Source organism: Erithacus rubecula, assembly GCF_903797595.1.
Source record: "Erithacus rubecula genome assembly, chromosome: 3".
Taxonomy (NCBI): Eukaryota; Metazoa; Chordata; class Aves; order Passeriformes; family Muscicapidae; genus Erithacus; species Erithacus rubecula.
The window spans coordinates 75,880,698-75,895,811 of record NC_136689.1 but is presented as its reverse complement, the minus strand read 5'-3'; the positions used below and the strand labels follow the sequence as shown (position 1 = coordinate 75,895,811).

Below are 15,114 nucleotides of genomic sequence, written 5' to 3'. Positions count from 1 at the left end.
ATGCAGAATTATTTGGTTGTTTCTTTACTGGTCAAGTAATTAATCCTGCAGGGCTTTGAAATTAAATTAAGGGAACAACTTCATAAAAGTTTTGGGAGTGCAGTACCTACGTGTGAGTGCTTGGCTCCAGAAGAAACCACTGATATTGACTCCTCAGCATGGCAAATATGGGCCATGTGGCCACCTGAGTCAGGGAGACTCTGCAGTTGAGTGAGTGGAGCTCTCATATGTCCTGTCTGTGCACGTTCTCGCTGTGCAGAGTGAAATCTGCCATGACAAAGGCTCTGTCAATCTGCTGGGACTTGTGTTCCTCACATGAGGACAATGAGGATGGCTCACTTGCTGATGAGCCATCCTTATCCTCCAAGGTAATTGTACAGTATAGTATTGTAGCCATGCTGGTCAGATTTCTGTTAAAAGGACCTTGTAAAAGACCTGAGAAATGTGAAAGGAAAAAAAGTTGTAAAACTAAGATGAGGTATAATGGCTTAACTCATAGCAACTTTAGAAATTCTAAGTGCTATACAGTGATGTGTCAGCCTGTGGCTTTAGGAGAAAACATGAAGGGAAAACAGGTATTTATTTTTTTCCTATTCAGCTAATGAGAACTTGGCCAGGGTGTAAGCATTTCATATTACTGACCTTCACTCATTTTGGAAAACAGTTGAGACTCGGGTATTTTGTGTAACAGCTTGGTAACCCAACATATACATCTAATTTAACAACCTGCTAGACTATTGCATCCATCGTGGCAATAGAGTCCCTGCTATGCACTGAAGCAGGCTCTGCTCTGTCTTGATTTGGGCTGAGTTTCCTGCTTTGGACACACCCTGTTCCCTCTGCCCTTGTATCAACATTTTCCATGCAGTACTCCCTCCAGTGGGCTGGGTGACAGTGGAATTTGGTCAGCTGGTCTCTCCTGAGTTCAGCCAGTCTCTCCTTCCTCCTAAAGGTAGGGATAAGGGCTGCATTGCCTAAGAGGGTAAGAAACAGAGTGGATTCAGCCTCCCCATCTTCCTCTATGTAGCCACTGGACAGAAGGAGGATTCTGAATCTTTCAGGGTTTAGTGGGGGAGCTGTCGGCCTCAAATCTTTCTGGGTACATGCAAGAAGAGAACATGCAGCTAAAATGTGTGATGGTAAACCCTGTAATTCACAGTGTTAATGCCTTTTATTCCTAGAATTATAATTTTACCTTTCTCCTTTTACCTTATTTTTCTCTCTCCCTCTGCAAGCTGTGAACCACACAACCAACTACTTCAGAATTTTGACTTTGTCATACTTTTTTGTCACACCTTGTAGCTTGTCCCAAAGTACCATTGCCTTAGTTCCTGTGGCAAAGAGGCTGAAGCCTCATTAGGTCAAATAAGTTATTCAAGGTATCTGGATGGTACTTTGAATGAGCCAAGAGCAGTTATCAGAAAATACTCTGAAACTAATTTAATTGTCTTAAAAGTGGCATAGTAGTATCCAAACCAAAAAAGATGGGTTGTCAGGAGGAGCATCTTAAAATGAGAGGACTCTAAATAAAAACCTAATAAAATGGTTAAAAAAATTATTTTGAAAGTGTATCACTTTCTGTAACAGTTTTACTCAGCTCTCTCTTTTCTTGTAAGGCATAACAAGAAATAAATATCCTAAAGCATAGGCCCATCTACAGCCTCAAAAAAAACAACTAATGTGAAAGAACAGTAACCCCAGCTCTGGGGGTTTTTGTGTTGTTTAAAGCCCTACATAAATCAAGAGGAGGCCCACAAAGGGAAGACTGGCTTCAGGGACTGGTCTTGATTTTCTGCTTAGGATAATCAAGATCAGGAATTCATCTCTAATTAAAGGCAAGCAGAAAATATGAAGGATTTTCACATACATTCTTTTCATACTCATCGTTTAGTGTGTTATGTATACAGTATTCTTTTCCTTTAATTCAACTTTCTCAAATTATGTGCCGACAGCTTCAGCAGCAGGGAAAGGTGGGAGTATTTAGGACGTCTAGAATTTAACTCTTTCACTTCTACAGAAAGACCTGTTCCTTTATCAGAAATATTCAATAGAATGTGGTTTCTAGTTTCTACAAAAATACCTCAGTGAATCTGTGTGATTCTGTTACATGGGGTCTTGGGGGTATATTTTGTTTAAAGAGGTTTGGTTTTTTTTTTTTTTTTTGGTGTTTTTTGTTGGGTGTTTAGGGGCTTTTTTGTGTTTTTGGTTTATTTGGTTTGGCTTGGTTTTTTGTTTGTTTGGAGGGTTGTTTGTTTTTGTTTGGGGGTTTGTTTATTTGTTGTTTGTTTGGGTTTTTTTGTGTGTATTCTTATTTTTGGTTTTTTTTTTTTTCCTAATTGAGTAGATTGTAGCAAATATACTGGTCTGGCTTCTTTGGAAAAAAGACATGTTTTTAGTTTTAATAAATATAGTGCTTTTTTTTGTCTGCTTCTCTTGTAGCTCTGATTTGCTTTGCAGTGATTTTCCATGGATATGTCATTCAAGTGAATGAAATTTAAGCAGGATGTGGGTTTTGTCACTTTGATGATGATGTAGTTTCCCAGATGTAAGTTTTTCATTAAGAAATTAATACTGGCAGATTGAGTATTACAGTAAACTGAACAAGCTTGAGTATGTGGTAGGACCACATAATTCCACGTGGTGATGTTCAAGTTCCCCTCTCTCCCCACACAGTGAAGTCTGGGGTTGATTTACATAAATTCTTACTTTTCCAACAGCAACATCCCATAAGCTGAACTATACCTTGTGCTTTTGGCTCCCTTTCTGAGATGTATTGCTGACACTTCCATCACTGAATCAGTATAGCCCACTGAATCAGTGTCTGGTGTCTAGTTTTCAATAGAGGGGAAGATTTCTGATGATATATGTGGTTACATTTAAATCTGTGGCAATAAAATGGATGAAGATTAAAGTTTGGCAGAAATAGGTCTACCTTGAGATCCTCTTCACCTCATGCTTGGAGTAGACTTACTAACACAATTTTATTTTATCCATGAAACACATTTTCCCTAATTAAAGGAGCCCCATGTGTTGAACTAGATGCCCCAGTACAGCCTTCTGCTAGGCTAGTTGCCCAGAGTGGTTTAAATAACAACCTTTTAAGAAAGACAATACTGCAGTAATTCTCAATTAAGGATTTGATGTCTTCAGCAAAACAGTTTTCTCAGGAAAAGAAAATTAATAGCCAATTTCCTTGAATGAAAGAGTGAATGCTTTCCTTCCTTGATGTTAGAATAGTAATAGCTGTGCAAGGAATACTGAAACATTCTTTTGTAATGACTATTTATTTCTGTGGGCTGTTGGTCTAGTAGTTAGAGGCTTCCTGTAAATCATTTACATTGATGTGGGTATTGTGGGGGCATGTCTTTTTAAAAAAGTTTATTTTAAATAATAGGAGCAAGCCTGAACTGCTCATCAGTTAGTCACCAGTGCATTCTTGGTTCTGTTCTTTCTCTTCTGCTCATGTGGACTGCACTGCTTACTCCTCTGATAAAAAGTGGAGACTAGGTAGCTAGGGCTAAAATAATTGAAGAAGACATCACTGAAGAGGGAAGTTTAGCCTCAAAGTGCAAGTGACCCATTCTTTCTGCTCTGTTGTCTGCCCAACTCCACTTTACCTTTTTATTGAGGCAGGTTTTGCACTGCCACGGTTCATAGAGTAGCACTTTAGTGGCATGAGAACGACTTCAAGAGCAACTCATGGGTGGTGGGTGTCACAACTGCCCTTTCAGGGCCAGCCTAAGCTGTGCTTGCACATCAAAAACCTTATGGCTAATGGAGGTGACCAAATACAGTGCTAGATTTCGTTTAAAAAAATTTCTAATTTTATTCAGCTTTTTTAGAGGTGCATTTTATGGCTAGGTTTTTTTACTATAGAACTTGTCAATAAGAAATTAAATTGGCAAGCATGTACAATTCACAAGGTTTTTGCTTCTTGAATTTTACCCTAAGCAAGTTTCTGATTTACATACTCAAAAAAGTGTCTTCTAACAAGTAATGTTTTTTACATATGTGTATATATAAGGAATCTTATTAATATCTCACTTCTTACAGATTTACCATAGTGAAAAGGTTTAATGCTAAAATGTGCAAGAAAACCTTTTTCTGTAACATTAAAATTGGCAGTGAACAACTACTGTAATTTTAAAATATCTACTTTGCATTTTGGTAAAGAAATTTTTTCTTCCAGATGAAGAATATTTTTACTTTTCTCTTTTCTTGTTTTCAAAGAGTGTAGAATATTTGAAACCGTTCATTTTTTCCTATTGATATCTTACAATAAATATTATCTTAATAATTAAAAGAATAACTTAAAAACCAGACCTTATTTTTTTTTTTGTATCACTTTTTTCAGATATATTTTTTTTCCTTTACTTTCTTGGTAATTTTTGCTCTAAGAGGATTTTTGACCTTCCTAAAACCATTTCTTCCACACTTGTTCCTATCTACCAAACAACTGTCAATAGTTTCCTAAAAACTTTGTTGTCCCAATGCTTTTCCTCTGCTAATTGCTGGGTTTGGGAATTTAAGGTCCAGATATGTAAATCTGAAGTCACTCAATATGAGGCAGCCCAACTTTTCTTCCCAGTCCTGAGTCTCCTACTCTACATTGCTTTGTGTGGCCAATTGTCTTCATAACCAAGATCCACATTTAGTCTTGAGCAGCTGAACTCCTCTTGAAATCCAAGACTGAGGATTTGGATTCTTATTCCTATATATAAGAGAGAGGTATTTATGTATAAACTGTATGTTCCTGAGGGAATGCAAACTGGTTTTGTGAGCACGAGCGCATGCAGGGATAAGCAGTGTCCTGTACAAAGGACCCCCACTGCCTGACCTGCACTTTTCCAAAGTCCAGAAAGGAAAGAAAAGTTTGTGGAATTTATACACCCTGTGGAGTTAGAGTCTGTTGATAAAGTAAAGAAGAAATAAAAGCAAAGACTGTGCAATTTTGAGTCATCTGCTTGCTGACTATAAATCTACAGCAGTCTATTTATCAGTTCCACTGAGGCTGCAGCAACTCAAACAGGCAAGAGAATACAGCTGCCTGTGCCTGTATGTGGAGCCTGTAGGTGGGTCAAAAGCTGAACATAAATCAACAATATAGAGCTGCTGCCTAGACAGCAAAGCTCCCAGTCCAAGGGACAAATGGAGCAGTGGCTGTGTGTGAAGGAGCCCAGCACTGTGCAGGATGGTCAGTTCTGGTAAGGTTTAACTTGGATGTTGTGTCTCATTCTGGGTGCTGCATTTGGAGACGCAGCTTAGGGAGAGGAAATCTATGACCACTTACAAGGATGGTCAAGGCTCTTAACAGTATTTATCTCAATAAAGGACATAAGGAAGTGGCTTCTTTCATCTCAGAGAAGGAGAAGGGAGGAGGTAGGATACCTGTGCTCATATATATGTGGGCACTTTGTGACCATGGTGGGTACAGCAAAGGTGCAGCAAGGAAGATTCAAGTTTGATATTAGGAAAAAGTCTCTCATGGCAAACATGTGGAAGCACTGGAGAAATTGTCTTCATCACCAGAAATCTTGCAACTGGATTACAGTTTACACAATCCCTGCCTTTCCCAAGTGACCTTCCGAGACTCTCACTAACCTTGAGACCTCTGTAGGAAAATGACCTAAGTTGTTTCTTTCTGAATCTTGCAATGACATAGCCTAAAAGCAATGGTGCCTTTTAAGCACCCAGTCCTACTGTAATTTGTTAAACATGCTAGATTTTTCTTTTCTTGTGAGATCTTCTAAATTTTACATGAACTTCATAAATATCTTATATAAACACATGCAGTTTCCAAAGTTTTAGCAACATCTTCAGGAAAGCTTGATGCAGGAACAACCGTCCTGAATATGAACAAGTCTCTATATATATATCTAGGTGTAGGTGTAGCAAGTCCTAAGATGACTTGTGAGACCAGTCACTTTGCCTCCACCAACTCATCTGAAAGGATATAGCACTTACAGACAGTTCTTGACTGTTACCCTTGATTATTTGTATTCCCTTGCCCTTTTCTGTTTGAATTCAGACTTTTTCTTTTATTTTTGAAGGCAAAAGAGCACACATACTTCAAATTAATACTGATGCAATAATAAAGCTCAGTTGCACTATTCTGACAAACATGGGATATGAGTGTGCAGGGTTAGGAATCCTGGGGTATTTGGGGCACCGTTTTACTAAACTGCAGGGGCCTCACTGTAGCCTGATAACTCACAGTGCCAGGTCAGTGGTGAGATATCTCCTTTAAGTGTTAGCCAGAATTTGTTGGCAGGCAGCAGGGAAGTGGCTAGAGGCCTCGAAGGTCAGATGTTGTTCCAAGTTTGTCACAAATATGCATTAGGGAGCAGCAGTGTGGGGGTGGACGGGGCTGAGACGCTGGGTGTAAGCAGTAGACTGGTGCCTGACTCCACCACCACTGCAGACAGGAGTTGGATGAAAGAACACAAAACTACAATGCTGTTTTTCTTCAGACTTTCTAAATAATGAAATAGCGCTGGGGCTGCCTGTTATATCAATGTTAGCACAGCTCTATCCAGCACAGAAAACATGATCACAGACTTCAATAGTTCTGAGGCATGTCTGCTGAATGTCACACAGATTCCTGATGTCGTTGCAAGCAGTACAGATTTTAAGTGCCTATGAAGAAGGACATAGATTCTCAAAATGCTCCACAAAATCAGAGCAGCTGTGTTTCCCAGTGCACTTCCTCTCCAGCAGCAAGGATAGCTATATTTACCATTTAATGAGATCGTGCAATCTTAGTCATTTTCCCTGGTCCATTCCCATTAGATTGCACTGGATCCACAGTTGGATTAGGGATGTTACAGGGTGCATTCCCTCCTGTTGCCTCTCTGTTTATGGGACCTACTATCCATAAATTTGCATGATCGTTTCTGAATCTGAAAATGCTTTCTGTCCCCACAATCTCCTATGTCAGCCAGTTCCACAAAGATGGCATGAGATATAGTATGATTTTACATCAGCCTGCCTTTTTGATTTTCTCTTTAGAGAGTTCTGGTTCCTGCACCATGATCACTTTAAACAAAAGTAGCTTTGAAGCATGTGAGCCTGGGGATTTAATTTTCTTGTGCATGCATGTAGACCTTTGGCTGTCTAACTGTGGGACAGCATGGAGTTAAAAGCATCCTTATAGCCTTTTGTCAATTTTCTTCCAAGTGATGCATCCTTGAGATGGTTTCCATATTTTACCACGTGGTAATGAAACTAGTTATAGTATTAAGTAAACTGATACATTCTCATCTTCAGTTGTCTGGGGTTTAGTATTCAAGGAAAATGTTTTACATGTGCCTATAGTTAATTCAGGTCAGGATCACATCCTTTGGCAGAAAGATGTGTGGTGTAGGAGTAGCTATACAGTAGAGAAGAAGCTACAATGAGTACTCCTGGTATATCTGTACTTGTCAAAGAGGAATTATTTGATCCAATGTTCACAATAGGGGTTGATGATTATCCTCCATAGGCATACCCTTGGTCTCTTAACTATGGGTGAAGCCAGTTCTGTGGAGACCCTGCCTCTACCACTGGAGTGTCCATAGTCAGTGTGCAGGAGAACCTGAGACAGCCTGGAACTTCTTGGGACTCTCACAGATTCTCCTTCGAGAAGGGTGTGATAATGCACAACCTTGTGTTGGTAAAAGAAATGTATGGCCCAAAGTTTTGAGTTTTTCAGGTGGCTCTTGAGTGTCCACAGGATATCTTTATGTGCAAAATGTTAACTCAGTCTTTTTTCTCCTGCTGTGCCTATTGCTCTGCAAGGAGATCTGGACAGCCTGGATTGATGAACCAAGGGTAGTTCTGTGAGGTTAAACAAGGCTAAGTGCTGGGTCCTGCACTTGGGTAGCTGGAAAACTGCCCATTGGAACAGGACCTGGGGGTGCTGGTCAGCAGCTGGCTGGACATGAGCCAGAGTGTGCCCAGGTGGCCAAGAAAGCCAAGGCACCCTGGCCTGTTCCAGCAATAGTGTGGCCAGCAGGAGCAGGACAGGAATTGCCCCTCTGTACTCAGCACTGGGGAGGGCACACCTTGAGTGCTGTGTCCAGTTCTGGGCCCCTCAATTCAGGAAGGACACTGAAGTGCTTGAGTGTGTTCAGTGAAGGGCAAGAGAGCTGGAGAGCTGGTGAAGGGTTTGGCACACAAGTCCATTGAGGAATGGCTGAGGGAGATGGAAATGGTCAGCCTGGAGAGGAGGAGGCTCAGGGGGGACCCTGTCACCACAAGGGACACTGCCTGAATGGAGGGTGGAGGGGAGTAAACACTGGTCTCTTCTCCCAGGTGACAAGCGACAGGACAAGATGAAATGTGCCAGGAAAGATTTAGACTGGATAGTAGAAGAAATTCTTCGCAGAAAGCACCAGAACAGTGTCCAGCACCAGAACAGGCTGCCCAGGGAAGCTGTCCAGTCATCCCTGGAAATATTTAAAAGGTATGTAGAAGCATGTGGTGCTTGGGAATGTGGTTTAGTGATGGACTTTGCAGTGCTGGGTTAACAGCTGGACTTGATGATCTTAGAGGTCTTTTCCAACCTAAGTGATTCTATGACACAGAAATGCACTCTGGAGTTCTTCAGTAACATTGAATTTTGTGGCATGGGAATAAAAGAAAAAGCCTTTGACCTTGTTAATTAAACAAACAGAATTTTCTGTGGCTGACAATATGACATCATCTTCATGTCATTTTTACAGGACCTTTCTGACTGTAACCATAATGTAAACTATGGCGAGAGGTACATTTTCAAAGCTCAGTTCTGAAGTTTCTAAGTAATTACTTTCCTAAATTTGAGACTGGTGATGGTAGTTTATCATGTATTACTGCAATCAGAAGAAAACAAAAAAAAAGATTAAAGCTAGACAGAAGACAGACATAGGAAAACCCCTCAACATTTGGGCGTTTTCTGCAATAGCTTCTTTTTTTAACTAATCTGAATAGGTTCATACATGGACACCTAAGGTTAGGAAAGCAGATTTTAGTTTAGTTTAGTTTAGTTTAGTTTAGTTTTAAATTATTTTATTTTATTTTATTCCTGCCAAATATTGACAATCATTCAACACATTTCAGGAAAGAAAAAAATAGAATGGTTAGAATGTTCATTAAAAATATATATATATCCCTGACCTTTCTGTATGGATTTATCTTTTTTCCCCATGAAGGACAATCTCTCAAAAGCCTGTAGGATAACAGCAGCTGAGATGGAACACCTTAATTCCTTCAGATGCAGTGTCAGATATTTGGGGATTTTTTTTTAAGTATTTTATTTTAATATTGAAAGATAGGTGGGTGTATAAGTATTCAGAAGAACACACATATCTTTAAACAGATACAGAAAAAAATCTAAAAGGAGTGGTTTTCTGTTTGTCATCTACATGTAGATGCTTGCATATATGCAAGCCCACATTTCATTTAACCTTGTATTGATAATTGCTGAGGGCCAAAATAGTAATATCTTGATTTGCTGCAGTTCAGAAAACAACTTTCTGTTTTCAGATGCCTTTGGCAAGAGAGAGCACAGTTAGTGAAACAGAGCACTGCTGGGTTGAAAATGTTGCCAGTGCAGATGAGAGCAGCACTTTGTCTCTGTGGAAATGCTCTGTAGCTTGAGCCTGTCTTGCCCCTTCAGACGTGCTCAGTACAGCTCCCCCTGTCCTCCCTGTTCTCACAGCCTTCCTAAAATGCCTTTCCTGTAAAAGGGAAGGGTCCTGTGTTGAGTGTAAACTTATAGCATGTTGAGTATAAAATTATAGCCCCACCTATTTCCTTTTTTTCTTTTACTTTGTTTCAGGTTTTCAATGTTGTTTAAGCATAACATAAAACATATTGCAGAACTGGCAAGTCTTCCTACACATCTTTAAAAGTTCAGATATTTAAAAGTAAGATTAATGCTTTCTTTTGCCCATATTCCGACTGCACAAGTCCACATAAGATGAAGTAAGCTATAGTTGTTGGTGTTTTGAATATTTTTAATAAGATCATGTCAGGGGATTCCTTCTCCACTTCTCAAAGCCTTCAAAGTTACTAGGAGCATCAGAGAAAAAAAGTGTGTAATACCAGTTGGATTGTGTATTTGCAGGTTCATTGTTCTCCTATTGATTTTTCTTTTCATTTTTACTTGCTCTCCCCTAGCTCCTTGCTGAAATAGCAGAAACATCTGCCTCTCTTCCTTCATGGAAGAGAATAATTTATAAGTCCCAGATTTACCAACAGTATCAGTTACTTCCACCAAACCTCACTCCTGGTCTTCTTAATTACTTTCCATCTGCTTTTCCTTCAGTCATCTTGGTTAGAAGAAAAATGCTGACAATCAACAGTAATGATTTCTTCAGTTGTTATTTATTAAGTCAAGCTTTTTGCAGATAAAATTTCAATAAATACATGGTTTGTTTTATTGGGGTTTTTTGTTTGGTTTTTTTTGTTTGTTTGTTTGTTTGTTTGCTTGTTTGTTTTTGTTTTTTTGGGTTTTTTTTTTTGGTTTTTTGTTTGCTTTTTTTTTAAGAAAGAGTTATCTTTAAATTGGACATAGTTGAAAAACAAAATGCAACAATCCCAGAAGTTGATAACAGTATGAGAGGGGGAAGTGGTTTGACTTTTTTTAAGTTGTTATATTTTTCATATTCTAAACTGACTGAAGGTCTTAACATCTGCTTTGAACTTTTAATGTGAAAGAAGCACTGTTTGGATTTGATAGTTGTACACTCAGCTGAAGGAAAAAGTAGAGCTCCAGAAGTTGCTGTTAGGAGCAGCTACCGTGGGCAGACAAGGATACTAGGGTTTGGGAGTTTTGCCCTTGTATTTTTTTGTTTTTTACTTTTGTTTTGGTGAACATTTATGTTCTTTTCCCATGACTTTTCCCTCTTTTGGCTATGTTGCTCCCTTGGAGTCCTACTGGGAAAGCAGCATTGAACTTGCAGCGCTGAAAAGATGATTAATGATGGGCAGAACTGTACACAACGTGCACTTTATTTGGGGGGGAGGAGCCTGCAGTGAAATCCTGCATTGGAGAATTCTAGGCAAATGGTGTGTGAAATTGTTGACAAATTGCTCTCATTAAGCTCACTAAATGAATGCTTTCATGAGAACACTGGCTTGATATCACCATGTATAATGTAACTTCTACTTGAAATTGTGTGTGCTGCTATTCTTATCTTTTAAACCCTTGTAACAGCTTTAATGTCCTGATAAAGCCAACCATTGTAGCTGTCTTCACTGTTCAGTACATGGCATGTGAAGGGAAATTGCTGAGGGTGACTTCCATAAGTGGTTTTGAATTATTCATTAATTTATTACTACCATTTTGAACCCAGTCACCAGAGTTCATAAGTGCCAAGAAATAGATTCAGAAATGCCTTAAGTTCCTCGGACTCTTTAACGTGATCCCTGCCAATGAAAGAGGCAGCAAAAGGACAAAAGTCATGAAAGCCTCTGTATTAGAATGCAACTTTGTATTCTGTTCAGCCTTCTTGATGGTAGAAAGCTTCCAGAAAAAAAATGCCTCTTGAAGAATGGTGTTTGTTGATCCAGGACATTCACCAGCATTTGAGTAAGGTCAGTGTGCACTAGACACTTGCCTTACCAAGCTGAATTTTGGCCATCAGCCTAAATATGCCCAGTTGGGCAGAGAATGAAGTGTGAAGCCATCATAGGGAGAGCTGCACAGGCTACTGAGACCTTCAGAGATGAAGGTCAGGCCATGGCTGAGAGCCAGGCTTGTGCCACACACAGCGTGTGCTTGTAACCAGGTTTTAGGGTAGTAAAAGGGAAAGCATCCATGCAAAAAGCTACCACTGTTTACCTTTGATTCAGCAGCTGCTTTAGCTGCTTCACAGGTGTAGCAGAAAAGAGCCAATCTGTATTGAAAGATGATCCATGTGATGAAATGTTGAAAAATCTCTGCCCTAAACCAAATATATACCATGCAGAAAATGACACAAGTATAGATATAAAGCTGTCTTTGTGCTGAAGACTGATAGTAATTTTGAAGAGGAATTGTAGTATAAGAAAGGCATGGATATATTGTCAACCACTGATCTACTTGGGGTAAAACCATATGTTCCTGGTCCTTCTTAGAGCTTACTGCAAGGAGAACTGGAAACTATGCTGTCCAGTTCCCGACATTTAGGAAAACCTCAGTTGAGCTCCATCATTTTGGAAAACTGTTTCCCTGAATATGGTGTCCCCCTGATATAAAAATCTAGAACTTAAAATCTATTCTGTGCCTGTGATATGCTGAAGCTAAAGTTTAGGTGGTAGGTTGCACTCTTTGCATTATCATCAGGTGTTCCTCTGAGCAAAGTTTTGTGACAATGAAAAAGGTAGACTCTTACTGGAGCCATCATGGAGTGGGAAGTGTGGTGTAGGACAGAGTCTCACAAAATGGAAGTATCAATGAAAGTCAAATTGAAAAATAATACTTCAGCTGTTGGCTCATTTTGTAATAAGACCTCTATAATATTCTCTTAACAGCAAAGGACATGCATAAGAAATTTGATATATATGAGCAAAAAAATCTTTAGAATAATACATCTGAATGTTAAAAAGGAAGCAATGATATTTTGTTTTCCAGAATCACTAAGCTGGAAGAGACCTTCAAGATCATTGAGTCCAACCCATGCCCTAACACTTCAACTAAACCATGGCATCAAGTGCCACATCCACTCTTTTTTTAAACACATCCAGGGATGGTGACTCCACCACCTCCCCAGGCAGACAAGTCCAGTACTTAATGGATCTTTCTGTAATTTTTCTGTACCTGCTTCATGGACACTCTGTTATTAACACTGTTGCTGTCATTGATAGTTTCTAATCTCTTCGCTGTTTCCAGTAAACTCTTCTTAACATGACCTTTACCTTTTCTGTCTTCTGTTCTTCTCTCCAGCCCTCCATGAGGAGTGAGAAGAGAGAGGTAGCAAGCAATGCATGGTTTGGAGTCTTCTAGTGGGAATCTTTCAGTGGGGAATATCATTCCTAAACCATGACAACATGGACAAGGTGAGCTGTCTGATGGGGAATGAAAACTGAAGGAGGCAGGGGAACTTTTCACTGAACATGATGCACTGCATGCTAGAGCCACTCTGCTGGATTTGCCATCCACTGGAGATTTGCCACAGGCAGAGGATCTTGGTCTCTTGTGTGAAAAACCTCCTAGCAGAGCACACAAACAAGACTGTCCTATTGTGGGAGGGAAAGTACACGTGCTGCTCCAGGGCTGGTGCTTGAACTGTTTCTTTGCATCCAGACAGCTCTCAGTGTCTCTGCAGGTTCTTGGCTGATGTTCACACCTTAACTTTCCTCCAACATGTAAATGTTTACATAGACATGCACTTTTCCTTCACTGTGGCACAATAGTCCAGCCTGCATCACTGAAAGAGCTTCTTATGCATGCTTCTTCATGCACCTACTTTTCCCAGCATATCACACTGCTGTTTACAAACCAAGTTCTGGTTCTTGGTTAAGACTGCAGGATGTGCTGACAGTGGGATTCGTGTTAGTGACAACAGAGTCACTGTTTGCTGGCTTTGCCTTTGGGAGAAGGCACACACAGGTTGCTCTCAGTGGGAAATTTCATCTTTCTCAGATGAAATCTAGTTCAGCTCCATCTGTGCGTTGAGTGACCCAGTGACTGGGCAAGATATGATTCTGCCAGGTCTGGGAGATGATTGAGGATCAGCAGAGAGACTTTTTTCCTCTCACTAACCCTTGTACAGACCAGACTGTGAATTCTTTACTGAAAGTCAATACAAGCTTGGAAGGAAAATCAGGCTGGCTGCTCAGGGAATGACACCACCAAGGGAAAATAAGGCATTTTGTCTGCAGGCTGGATAACTCAGGTGTAATGTCTGAGAAGGTTCTGAAACACAACAAAACCTTCTGATTGAAACTTGGTTAAACTCCCTTTCACTTAGCTAAATTTCACTGCCTCTATGAAAAGAAGAAAGAACTGGGAGGGCTGAACAATTCAAGAGCCACTGTGAATTTTCTTAGAATGTTTTGCATTTAACATCAGTCTGAGACAGAAGAATGGAACTGGCAGTGGCAGTGGCAAGAGACCAGAATAAAATTGGTTCAGCAAATGTTCACAAAGACTGAATGTAGGAGGAAATTAATGGAGATAAGTGCTGAGGAGAAAAATTTGGTGGAAATGCAAGAGTGTACTGGTTACCAGCTTGGGAGGTAAGACAGTAGAGGCAGGAGGGAGGGAAGGCCAAAGGGTGGGAGGGAGCTTTGTTGAGTGATGTGTCTGGCATATATGGGGTGAGCTGAGACTACAACTAGCCAGACAGGAAGAAAGGATGTGAAATGAGTCTTTGGTGTGCAGATGGTGTGGCACTGTTTGTGGGGTAGTGGTCAAAGCAGAAGAAACAGCACTTACAGAGATGCAATGGTCAGAAGAAGCTTGGTCTAATGCAGCACCCTGGGATCCTGCAACACCTGCTGCTTCTTGAGAAGATACACAGCACTGGAAAAATGCCTTGTCTTTCCCCAGTGTTGATTCCTGCAGGCTGTTCCTAGACAGAAGTTTCCAGAATTTGTCCACAACCCTGAGTGGGGGTGTCCACAGTGTGAAGGTCTGCCATGAACAGCCCAGGCACAACCCTCACCCTGCTCTGTTTGTGACTGGAAGGAAACCTGGCCATGCCAGGAAAAAAGGCTTCTTTCTGAGAAGAAGCATGGACACAACCATAGTACTTGGAAAGCCTCATGTTTCCATCATTGCTTCTCTTACTCCAGCTAACAGCAGCCTGTTGAGCAGAATTCAGGCTTTCAACCCTGAAAACCATTGCTAGAGATGTCAATGTGATGAGGCAATGTATCTTAAGTTCATTCTTTGCTCAGTTTGGAGAATTCACCAGCCAAAACTGTTTTTCAAATCCAATGAAAAAACCTTCTCTTTTAAAATTGCAAGGTCAGACATTAGCTGTGAAATGCCAGAATTAATTTTGCTTCTCCAGTCCTCCTTCTGTCTCATTGTGCCTATGCATTAAAATGCCACAATTTCCATAATTGCAAAGTGCTGCTGGGACTGAAGTGGTTTTGCAGTGCTGGCTGAAGGCCTCAGGTTTGTTCGTGGTGGAAGGTGGACTGCAGACAGGGCAGGGGGATTCA

General features: G+C 40.4%; 1 protein-coding gene across 1 annotated transcript in view; it reads left to right on the top strand.

Moving 5' to 3' along the window:
* Positions 1-258: 258 nt before the first annotated feature.
* The window catches only part of FBXL7 (F-box and leucine rich repeat protein 7), a 188,979-nt gene continuing 174,123 nt past the window's right edge, over positions 259-15,114 (top strand). Inside the window, exon 1 of the mRNA XM_079300275.1 lies at positions 259-368. The gene's annotated coding sequence lies outside the window, so the exon portion shown is untranslated. The remainder of the gene's footprint in view (positions 369-15,114) is intronic.